Here is a 13,222-nt window from a genome sequence, read left to right as displayed (position 1 = left end):
TCGTGAAGATCTTTTTTATACAGTTCTTCTGTGTATTCTTGCCACCTCTTCTTAATATCTTCTGCTTCTATTAGGTCCATACCATTTCTGTCCTTTATCGAGCCCATCTTTGCATGAAATGTTCCCTTGATATCTCTAATTTTCTTGAAAAGATCTCTTGTTTTTCCTATTCTGTTGTTTTCCTCTATTTCTTTGCATTGATCTTTAGTTTGTTTTGTTTTTTTTCTCCTATTCTGGTTCCTTTCTTATTCTTTGTTGTTTTTTTGAAAATAAAACTAATTAAATATAAGACATATAGGTTTGCATATTTTTATACTTAAATTTTTCATCATTTGTATGATACAACTGATTCTTTAGATATATCTGTTCTACAGGAATGAACACAGAATATACCTTTTTAAAATATCCATGAATCCACTGTTTCTTAGGTTACCATTCTTTCATAGAAGTTACTTTTTCATTAGTTATGCAAAATATTCCCTGAAAACTTTCAGAAGCTCATATCTTTCAAAGTTCTGTGCCTCAAACTATCTTTGTTTCTTTGTTTTTTGTTTTTCTCTTTTATTGGTTCTCAGTTTTCTTGTATCTACAATAGATGATAAAATGATAAATTATATTATAGACAGAAAATGAATTTTTAAGTCTTTTAATGAAGACTGATCAACAGTTTAAACTTCTGCAAATATGACCATGTTCTCTAACATCTGCAGAAAGTGTCAGGAAATTCAAAGTTTGTAAACACTTTTCTACATGGCATATTCAAAAATTCCCAAGCACATATGAGCATTACTTTTCTACATATTAAATAACATTAACAGTAGAAAGTAAAAAAAATTGGTAGCTATTGAAATCTATATAGAGGTTCCCAGGTGGTACAATGGTAAAAATCTACCCATAAATGCAAGAGACACAATACATGGATTTAATCCCTGGGTTTGGGAAGATCCCCTAGAGTAGGAAATGGCAAACCACTCTGGTGTTCTTGCCTGGAAAATTCCATGGACAGAAGAACCTTGCAGGCTACAATTCAGGGGGTCACAGTTGCAAAGGGTCACAGTTGCAAAGAGACATGACTACGTGAGCACAAGCACAAACAAGCACAGTGAAATCTATAACAAGTACCAGGCTAGGCCGATAAATAATAGATTTTGCACTGAATTTGTTTTGCTCAACAATATGGTTTGATTTCTGAACAACTGACTGAAATATTGTATATATATATCAAGTTTATCCATATACTGTCTTAAAATTTATCCTGTTCCAGAAGAGCCTTTCTTCAGGAGAGCCTTACTTTGTGCCACCAAACCCTGTTTCTCCCAATGTTTCTGTTGCATCATTTATCTATTTAAACCTGGTTTTCCTTAAAAGCCAGTTTTTGTTTTCTGTTAAAATGCTTCCCAAACTTAATATATTTGCTAAATGATTTTAAGTGAATGAAATTATTTGAAAATTATGTAATATTTTAATATTCTCCTGTTGCTCAAAAAAACCACTCTGTTTTCACATGCTATTATATTTTATTTCTTTATACAGATAAATAAAAGTCTAAAGGCCGGCCCAGTCTTAGCACTAGCAAGAAAGTTGGGTATAAATGGCGGCCCACATACCATATGTCTAGATACTTATAAGTTAAAATCCAGTTAATAGATTGTGAAATAAAGTATATTCTATCCTTTTGCCTTGACAAATACATCTTCATAAAGTCCTGGAAACCCAGGATTGAATTTGGAAATACTGGACTTCTTATAGTTCCAGAATAAAGTATGATATTATGTAGAGAGCCAGCCTGTCTGCAATCCACATTCTGTTCCCATCCATGGCTCCCTTCTGCACTGTGAGAAGCTCAGAACATATGCAGGTGGACCAGCTGCCCATAAGACCAAGTTTTGTTCATATATCCTGAAAACAAATTGAGTTGGCTGCTATGTCTGTGGACAGGCCTGGGGTAAATGTCCATGCAAACTCTGGTAGTGGTCTTAGAACCATTTGAATTTAGAATTTCACTCTCAAGTATCCTGTGTACGATCTCCAAAAGTAGAAGCATGGGCTCTAAGTGGAAACTTTCCCTTGGCCGATGGGGAGTGGTATGTGTAGAAATGGAATCTAGTAGGCTTCAAAACATGGGACTGATGCAGATGACCTTTCTCCATGCTGAAAAGACAGTGGTGCATTGACGAAATTCTTGTCTCCAAGTGCACTAGTGAAATATCCCAGATGCGATGAAACAGAAATGCTCACAGACTGATTTAAGGTGGTTAGAACATATTACTTCTCAAATTAAATTGAAGTTCACAAAGAGTAGCAGGAAGAAAGATACTAGAGGGATAAACACACTTAGGGAAAGGTACTTATTGGTGGAAGAATCATACTATCTGAATCCTGAGATATGCAATGGTCATACTTATTCTCAATCTCTCTCAATCTTTCTCTCTTCCCCTCTTTCTTTTGGCCTCTCCTTTACTCTTTCCTACTCAACAGCTTCTCCAAATATGGCTTGGGTATAAGAATGAGAATCAAAATATGAACAAATGGATTCCAACAGATGTAACCATGGCTGGGCCAGTAACACACACATCTTTTATTACAATGATGCACAAAAATAGGTAAAATATGCATTACCAACATCTGTAACTTGCCAATTTTTTGAGCTGAGCTGGTGGCCAAAATAGAACTGTACTAAGTGTAACCAAACTCATGTCCATTGAGTTGGTGATGCCATCCAACCATCTCATCCTCTGTTGGCCCCTTCTCCTCCTGCCTTCAATCTGTTCCAGCATCAGGGTCTTTTCCAAGGAGTCAGTTCTTTGCATCAGGTGGCTAAAGTATTGGAGTTTCAGCTTCAGCATCAGTCCTTCCAGTGAATATTCAGGACTGATTTCCTTTAGGATGGACTGGTTGGATCTCCTTGCAGTCCAAGGGACTCTCAAGAGTCTGCCCCAACACCACAGTTAAAATGCAACAATTCTTCAGAGTTCAGCTTTCTTTATAGTCCAACTGTCACATCCATACATGACTACTGGAAAAACTATAGCTTTGACTAGACGGACCTTTGCTGGCAAAGTAATGTCTCTGCTTTTTTAATAAGCTGTCTAGGTTGGTCATAACTTTTCTTCCAAGGAGAAAGTGTCTTTTAATTTCATGGCTGCAGTCACCACCTGCAGTGATTTTGGAGCCCCCCAAAATAAAGTCTGTCACTGTTTCCATTGTTTCCCCATCTATTTCACATGAAGTGATGGGACTAAATGCCATGAGCTTGGTTTTCTGAATGTTGAGTTTTAAGTGAAATTTTTCACTCTCCTCTTTCATTTTAATCAAGAAGCTCTTTAGTTCTTCTCTGCTTTCTGCCATAAGGGTGGTGTCATCCACGTATCTGAGGTTATTGATATTTCTCCTGGCAGTCCTGAATCTTGGAGGATGAAAATGTCCATCCTCCTCCTATTGCCCCACCACCAGTTGAAAGCCCTGATCATTTTATAATGTCACCAGACAAGCACCAAATGAACCATATTCTATCAAAGCAACACATCATGATGCCAGCACCTTCTTTGCAACATGTGCCCCAAGAGCACTATAATCAGCCACACAAGGATATTTGTGCTCCTCCAGCAGAACTGTCCCACTTCTACCTTGCTCAGTCAGGAAACCTTTCCTAATTGAACAAGGATTTAATATTCAACAAAATTCAAGAGCAACTTAATTCTCCTCATTCAGGATGACTCAAATTCAGGTGCTAAAAAACTACCACTTCCTGCCCTAACATCTGCTCAGCATCATCCTGAATATCACGGTCAACCAATGGTCTCACACTTTTATCCTATTATGCCTCCACAGCAACAATATGTACTACCCTGACCTCCTCCACCACCAATAAACAATTCAGTGCCACAGCCTCCCCAGGCCACAGGTACTCCTCACTTGATGTATAGCTGAGTTCCACCTCCACCAATGACCTCTGCTCCACCACCAATTACTCCTCCCCTCGGCATGTCATTGCCCAGATGCCATCTTATATAAATCATCCTCCAGGACCTCTCCCACCTCAACATGGAGGTCCTCCTATAACTGTACCTCCTCCTCCCTGTTATAACCCTCACCCTTCACCCCAGTTCACTGAAGATCAAGGAACCCTGAGCCTTCCATTTATACAACCAAGGGGAATGAGCCCTGGTATGTAGCCTGCACCAAGAGGGCCACCTCCTCCTCCACAAATGCAGGGTCCTCCTTCTCAAAGCCCACTTACTGAACCACATCATCCCTACCAGACAAGATACAGACCATATTACCAATAATAATAGTATTCTGAACTGAAGGTATGATGAGGAAACAAAACTTATATATAGCTAATCTTTTAATTAAGCATTGACAATAGATGGAAAAACAGTGGAAACAGTGTCAGACTTTATTTTTTTGGGCTCCAAAATCACTGCGGATGCTGATTGCAGCCATGAAATTAAAAGACGCTTGCTCCTTGGAAGGAAAGTTATGACCAACCTTGATAGTATATTAAAAAGCAGAGACATTACTTTGCCAACCAAGGTCCGTCTAGTCAAGGCTATGGTTTTTCCCGTGGTCATGTATGGATGTGAGAGTTGGACTGTGAAGAAAGCTGATCGCCGAAGAATCGATGCTTTTGAACTGTGGTGCTGGAGAAGACTCTTGAGAGTCCCTTATACTGCGGGGAGATCCAACCAGTCCATTCTAAAGGAGATCAATCCTGGATGTTCATTGGAGGGACTGATGCTGAAGCTGAAACTCCAATACTTTGGCCACCTCATGCGACGAGTTGACTCACTGGAAAAGACTCTGATGCTGGGAAAGGTTGGGGGCGGGAGGAGAAGGGGACGACGGAGAATGAGATGGCTGGATGGCATCACCGACTCTGTGGACATGAGTTTGAATGTACTCCGGGAGTTGGTGATGGACAGGGAGGCCTGGCGTGCTGTGATTCATGGGGTCGCGGAGAGTCGGACACGACTGAGCGACTGAACTGAACTGAACTGAGGGAAGGAGAACACCTCTTACTGAGGTGGCTAAAAACATTTAGGGTCTTGTCTCTTGAAATGGTTTTAAATCTTGACTTAGGGTCAATATCAAGAACTACACTGCAGTGCGGATAATTAGCTCAGTTGAGCACAGCTATATTTTAACATCTTTGCTCCCCTGTTGTGGTAAATTGACCCACAGGTGAACATTTGTAAAAATTTTGAAAAAAATTTTTCCTTTGTTCTACTTTCAAAGGTAAACTCAATGTTTAATTTTTCTTTTGAAACATTTTGTTAATTTGTGTATAAAGATTAAATTTTAGTATGTCTGTAAAAGGCTATTTTTATGTGATTTTAAGTGCATGCAGTCACATATTAAACCATGTGTTTTACCACTAATTTCTCAGAGATACAATAAAATCCTAAAAGTAAAAATATGAAAAGAAAACAAACAAAATAAAGCATCCTATAAGTCCATCTATATATTGTGGGCAAATAGATTACTTATTATCTCTGTTTAATTTTTCTTATTACTCTTGTAATTATTTATGTTGTTTTTATAAAAATTGAGCATTTCCAAATAGTACACAATCTTACATCCTTCTTAGAGTAAAAACTGTTTTTCAAATGTTTTTAACGATAAAATCCTTCATTTTTCCATATGACATTTTAAAATGTTTTATATCAGGCATCACAAATTATGATGGAATAGAATTAAAAATGCTACAAAATTATAAGATTGTTTTCCCTTACTTTTCATCTGCCAATCCCTTGCTTTACTATCCCTCTCTCTCTTTTTGATCTGAAAGTCTATTGTCTTAACACAAATTATACTAAGGCAGACAATGAAACACAGGTATTCATCAACATACTTCACTTTTATTTTTATTTTTTCAGTTATTTGAAATGCTCCATTGCAGAAGTATAAATTAAAAAAAACAAAGTAGAGGAAGATATCAAGCTTAGTTCTGTCACTATGCATTAGCAAAGGTCAAATTTCCACATATGAGATGTTTTAAAGCAAAGAATCAAGGTAGATTTTTAATGAAATATGTTTAATATTCCTTTTATCAATCAAAAGGAATGAAGAGAATTTTATCTTTAGTTCATCAGTGATAAGCACTTCCACATACTTCCACAGTTGTAATATAATTCATGACATGCTTTTATTCTAAATACTTGTCAGAGTCTATTAAACATCATTTCTTTCAACTTTACCTTTCAACTAGAAGTGAACAAATAACTTTTGAATATTTAGCAGTTTCTATTTTCCAAAAGATCCTCGTTAATCCACATTTAGCTAACGCTCTTCATGCAATGAATGTCTGTTATTCTGAACTATACTCCCAGCAACAGAATGCTCCATTAACTTGTATTTTTTTCTTCAATAAGCAAATTTTAGCAAAGTTCGTAGGGTTCTAAAATTCTTTACAACAAAATCTTAAGCAATTAATTGTTCACAATAATTTACATGAGTTATTTTTCACTTACTTTCTTATTTGTATTAATTTATCCCTAGATATGGGCTTCCCTGGTGGCTCAGTTGCTTAGAATGTGCCTGCAATGTAGGAGACCCAGGTTTGATCTCTAGGTTGAGAAGATCTCTTGGAGAAGGAAATGGCAACCCACTCCAGTATTCTGGCCTGGAGAATTCCATGGACAGAGGAGTCTGGAGGGCTACAGTTCTTGGGATTACAAGTGTCAGACACAACTGAGTGATTTAACATACCTAGATATATTCACATGCAAATATTTATTTTTCAGTATGGTAGAAAATGGCAATATCAAAATCATTAGTATAATTAGAATCAGTTCAATTCCAGGTGTTATTACACTCTATTTATTTCTTTTCTTTTGATATTTTTGAAGTAGACAAACTAAATCTATCCCACATTTCATAGTACATCATTGTCTTTGGTCTGTGAAAGCCTAATCTTTGCGTTGTTAGAAGAGTATATGTCAGCAATACTGGAGATAGTGTTGGGAACATAACCCTCATATTCCCTGGCCACACTCAAATGGTGGAGGCAGAAGAATGAAGATAGGTTTTTAATCTATGTCAGTAATAAGTGCTACAGACAAAAATAAACAAGAGAGGTGATAAAAAATGCTGGGACAGGGCAAAAGTGGATTCTTGTCTGAAAATGATTCCCTGATAAGTTAATACATGTAAGAAGAGTGGACAACCCACGAGGATATGAGCATTAAAAATAAGCAATCATAATAATATCAATAGCTTTAAAAAGGAGAAACTGATGTCTAGGAATAATTCTGGTGCAGCTGATGCATCAATGATAGTGTCAGAAGATGAAACCATAGAATGTGGGTGAGAAAATCATATTGAAATATTAGACCAGTTGAGTACTTTGACTTTCGCTCTCTTTGAAATGGGAAAGTTTGCATGGATTCAAGCAAAGAAGAGACATGATCTGACCTTAGTCTTTCGGTAGATCTCTGTGGTTGCATTGTAAAAATCACACTAAAGGGAGGGAAGGATAGAAACAAGGACACCATTTGGATGCATTTACTAAATTCCAGGTGTTGTATTGTGAAATCTGAACCAGGATTATAGGAATAGAGAAGGAGTTTGGGAGGTATTGAATACATGGATCCTGGCCTCAGAGGACCTGAGTTCTAAACCCAATTTATAAACACAGTGTTAAGATATTGTAAAAGTTACATAGTCTCTCCTAGTCTCATAATCCTCATCTATAAATGAAGTTTATGTATGTAAAAATATGTAATTGATGTAAAGTATTATATTCAATAGAATTAAGTTAAGCAATGTATTACATTTTTTTAATATTCAATATGGATAGGAGACAGGATGAAATGAATGAGAAAATGAACTTAGGTGGATATACTCAAAACCACTGATATCTACACTTTTAAATGAATTAATTTTATAGCATGTGAATTATGACTTGATAAGAAAATAATAGAAAATAAATGAGGATAATGGTTTTCTGAATATATATATATATATATTTTTGTATACAGATCATTTAGAACCATATTCATGTTTCATATACTGAAAAAAAAAATCAAAAAGGGAAAGTAAACTCAAAATTGAACTCCAATAGAAGTAAATGAATCATTCAATTATAAGTAAATAACATAACCATAGCACATATAAACAGAAAGGAGAGACAAACAGATAAGTATGGAATAGAACATTCTGATTATCTATGCGAAACTGAAGCCAAAAACAGTATGCAAGTATTGTACTTCCATTAGTACATTTGTTACTCAGAACTTGATTTAAGAATTGAAATTATTTTATGTATATTCTAGGGTTTAGCAAATAAGTAAATATATTGTGTCTAAATATTAGAGATATCAGTATGAACTCTTGTTTATACAGTTTTATATATACAGACAGACAGCCCATGGGGTCACAAAATCGGACACAACTTAGCCACTGAACAACAATACAGTAAAAGAGAGGTAGATTTACGGACGTATGTGAAGAAGATTTTTAAATTAAGTAATAAATATTATTTTAACTCATTCTGCTATTGACAATTATAGTTTATTTTCATGTTACATATTCCATTTCTTTAATATTTAACTACATTTTTTATCACATAGAATCACTTAACAATGACATATATTTGATGAACTACTTTATGATAAGTCTGTTATGTTGCAGAACTTTACATTTCTAGTCATTCCAAGGCAAAAGGGATTTTCTTCTATATATACCATTATAATAATAAAATAATGCATAATGAGAATATACTCACTAGAGGGGTAGCTCAAATGGTACAGAATCTGCCTGTAATGCAGGAGACCTGGGTTCAATACCTGGGTTGGGAAGATCCCTTGGAGAAGGATATGGCAACCACTCCAGTATTCTTGCCTGGAGATTTCCACAGACAGAGAAGCCTGGTAGACTCGAGTCCATAGGGATGCAATGAGTTGGACACAACTAAGCAACTAACATTCTCACACTTTCATAGCATATATGAAGTAGATGTTATCTTCATATACAATTTGAAACATCAAGAAATGATTATTTTGATGGCCAACAAACATGAAAAAATGTTCAACATCACTCATTATTAGAGAAATACTTATCAAAACTACAGTGAGGCATCACCTCACACCAGTCAGAATGGCCATCAAAAAATCTACAAACAATAAATACTGGAGATGATGTGGAGGAAAAGGAACAGTTTTACACAGTTACTGGAAATGTTAATTGATACAACCACTGTGGAATACAATATGAGGATTTCTTTAAAAACTAGCAATAAAACTATGATATGACCCAGCAATTCCACTACCACTACATGCAGGCATATACACTGCATGTGTGAGTGCTATGTCACTTCAGCCATGTCCAAATCTGTGCAACTCTTGGACTGTAGCCGACCAGACTTCTCTGTGCTTGGGATTCTCCAGCCAAGAATCAGTCCAGTTCATTCAGTCAATCAGTCATGTCTGACTCTGCGACCCCATGAACTGCAGCATGCCAGGCATTCCTGTCCATCACCAAATGCCAGAGTCTACCCAAACCCATGTCCATTGATTTGGTGATGCCATCCAACCATCTCATCCCCTGTCGACTCCTTCTCCTCCTGCCCCCAACCCCTCCCACCATCAGGGTCTTTTCAAATGACTCAACTCTTTGGATCACTGGCCAAAGTTTTGGAGTTTCAGCTTCAACATCAGTCCTTCCAATGAACCCAGGTCCGGTCTCCTTTAGGATGGACTGGCTGGATCTCCTTGCAGTCCAAGGGGCTCTCAAGAGTCTTCTCTATCACCACATTTCAAAAGCACCAATTCTTCGGTGCTCAGCTTTCTTTATAGTCCAACTCTCACATCCATACATGACTACTGGAAAAACCATAGCCTTGACCAGATGCACCTTTGTTGACAAAGTAATGTCTCTGTTTTTATTTTATTTTTTTAATTTTTATTTATTTTTTTTAAAATTAATTAATTAATTTATTTTTTATTGGAGGTTAATTATTTTACAATATTATATTGGTTGGTTTAATATGCTGTCTAGATTGGTCATAACTTTCCTTCCAAGGAGTAAGTTTCTTTTAATTTCATGGCTGCAATCACCATCTGCAGTGATTTTGGAGCCCAGAAAAATAAAGTCAGCCACTGGTGCCACTGTTTCCCCATCTATTTGCCATGAAGTGATGGGACTGGAAGCCATGATCTTGATATTCTGAATGTTGAGCTTTAAGTCAACTTTTTCACTCTCCTCTTTCACTTTAATCAAGAGGCTCTTTAGTTTTTCTTCCCTTTCTTCCATAACGGTAGTGTCATCTGCGTATCTGAGGTTATTGATATTTCTCCCAGCAATCTTGATTCCAGCCTGTGCTTCCTCCAGTCCAGAGTTCCTCATGATGTACTCTGCATATAAGTTAAATAAGCAGGGTGAGAATATATAGCCTTGCCGTACTCCTTTTCCTATTTAGAACCAGTCGGTTGTTCCATGTCCAGTTTGAACTGTTGCTTCCTGACCTGCATACAGGTTTCTCAAGAGGCAGGTCAGGTGGTCTGATATTCCCATCTCCTTCAGAATTTTCCAGAGTTCATTATGATCCACACAGTCAAAGGCTTTGGCAAAGTCAATAAAGCAGAAATAGATGTTTTTCTAAAACTCTCTTACATTTTTGATGATCCATTGGATGTTGGCAATTTGATCTCTGGTTTCTCTGCCTTTTCTAAAACAAGCTTGAACATCTGGAAGTTCACGGTTCATGTATTGCTGAAGCCTGGCTTGGAGAATTTTAAGCATTACTTTACTAGTGTGTGAGATAAGTGCAATTGTATGGTAGTTTGAGCATTTTTGGCATTGCCTTTCTTTGGGATTGGAATGAAAATAGACCTTTTCCAGTCCTGTGGCCACTGCTTAGTTTTCCAAAATTGCTGACATATTGTAGCATGTCACGGCATCACTATTTACATGATCATGGCATCGTGTATAGTTAGGACATAGAAGCAACCTAGATGTCCATTGACAAATGAATGGATAAAAAAGTGTGGTACATTTATACAGTGGAATATTACTCAACCATAAAAAGGAAAGAATTGGGGTCAGTTCTACTGAGGTGGATGAGCCTACAGCCTGTTATACAGAATGAAGTAAGTCACAAAGAGAAAAAAAAATATTGTATAATAACATGCACACATTTATATGGAATCTAGAAAAATGATACTGCAGGGCAGAAATAGAGAAACAGAGAACAGACTTATGGACACAGTGGGAGGAAAGGGTGGGGTGAATTGAGAGAGTAGCACTGAAAAGTATCTATTTCCATATGTAAATTAGATAGCTCTTGGGAAGTTGCTGTGCTTAACCCAATACTCTGTAATAACCCGGAGGTGTGGGATGGGGTGAGAGGGGTGGAATGGAGACTCAGGAGGGAGGGAACATATGTATACTTACAGCTGATTCACACTGTTATATGGCAGAAACCAACACAACCTTGTAAAGCAATTTTCCTCCAATTAAAAGAAAATTATGATCTAATGAAAAGCCACAAAATGTTTTCAAAGTAATGTCTATAGAATAGCATTTATTTTTATGGATTTATGGAGATCCAACCAGCCCATCCTAAAGGAAATCAGTCCTGAATATTCATGGAAGAACTGACGCTGAAAATCCCATATTTTGTCCACCTGATGCAGAGAACTGACTCACTGGAAAAACCCTGATGATGGGAAAGACTGAAGGCATGAGGAGAAGTGGACGAGAGGATGAGATGGTTGGATGGCATCACCGACTCAACGGACATGAGTGTGAGTAAACTCGGAGTTGGCGGTGGACAGGGAAGCCTGGTGTGCTGCAGTCCATGGGGTCACAAAGAGTCGGACATGACTGAGCGACTGAACTGAACTGGACTGATTGGAAGAAAAGTGAAAGTGAAAATCACTCAGTCATGTCTGACTCTTTTGGACCCCATGGACTACAGAGTCCATGGAATTCTCCAGGCCAGAATACTGGAGTTGGTAGCCTTTTCCTTCTCCCGGGGATCTTCCCAACCCAGGGATCAAACCCAGGTCTCCTGCATTGCAGCTGGATTCTTTACCAACTGAGCCATAAGGAAAGCCCATGAATACTGGAGTGGATAGCCTATCCCTTCTCCAACAGATCTTCCCAACCCAGGAATCAAATTGGGTTCTCCTGTATTGCAGGCAGATTCTTTAAAAACTGAGCTATCAGGGAATCCCCTATGTTGACACAGGTTGAAAATATGTTCTTGCCAGCTATTATTTAATATCTATTACTTTTAAAAATTATGTAGTCAAATTTATAATTTTTATTTTTTCCCACTGACTTTAGTTTTAAAGAATCTTCATACATAAAACTTAAAGAAAATTTTGCTTGTTTGTTTCCCTCTATGACTTGTATAATTTCATTTTATATTGAATACTGGGATCTTATTACATCATTATTAATAATTCAGACCTCACTCCATTGGTGATGAGATATTAAATAAATAAAAGAAAGCAGCACAAAGAGAGAAACTTAACATCTGAGATCTATAACTGAGAGCTAAAGGTGTTGTAGACATTGTGAAAATGAATGAAGAAAATTCAAGTGGATAATGTGAGAAGAACTGATATTATTTATTAATCTAAAGCAAGATAGTATCTGCCTAGAAAACTGTTTCCTTTACTAAGATCTACTGAAAGTTATTTTAATCACTTAGGACTCTCTGCAGTTTCATCAAACTATGGCCATTGTGTCAATATTTGTGGTTCTCTTTGAATATATGCATTTACTGGTTTGATTTTTTTTTCCCCCCCAGAGGAGGTTAGTCTTGTTCCCTTAGTCACTGGTTTCCTTGAATCTTTAAAGTCCCTTACATTAAATCCAATTACTCCACAATAGGTCTAGTGTTACCAGTGGTAATAACAGAATACAACAAAATAATTATGCAATATTTTCTAAGAAGAATAAACTATATTTTATGTATTATGCATTTTATGTTGACCACTGTGCTTCTAATAATTTAGACTAGGAACACATGAGCTATTCCGTGCTCGCATCAAAATATTAAGTCATTTGAGATTTGTGTCAACTAAAATCCCTAAGAATTTTTTATACAATCTGCTTCTTTGGCCATATGATACTTCGAAATTAATTTCATGGTTTTCATTTTTAATTATTAAATGTCACTTGTCAATGTGGTCTATTGTTCTAGTCTGTCAAAATCATTTTTGCATCACAGCTTTGCAGGGTTTCATGTTAACAACAGCAAAAGGTTACA

General features: G+C 36.8%; 1 pseudogene; it reads left to right on the top strand.

Annotated features, from left to right (window-relative positions):
- Window positions 1-2,042: 2,042 nt before the first annotated feature.
- On the top strand, window positions 2,043-4,289 carry LOC129556572 (E3 ubiquitin-protein ligase Hakai pseudogene; annotated as a pseudogene).
- Window positions 4,290-13,222: the final 8,933 nt, after the last annotated feature.

This window comes from Moschus berezovskii, chromosome 13 (genome assembly GCF_049115385.1).
Source record: "Moschus berezovskii isolate FMDL1 chromosome 13, NW_MosBer_1.0, whole genome shotgun sequence".
Classification (NCBI taxonomy): domain Eukaryota; kingdom Metazoa; phylum Chordata; class Mammalia; order Artiodactyla; family Moschidae; genus Moschus; species Moschus berezovskii.
Note: the sequence above shows the minus strand (reverse complement) of the source record. Positions and strands in the feature narration are given on the sequence as shown.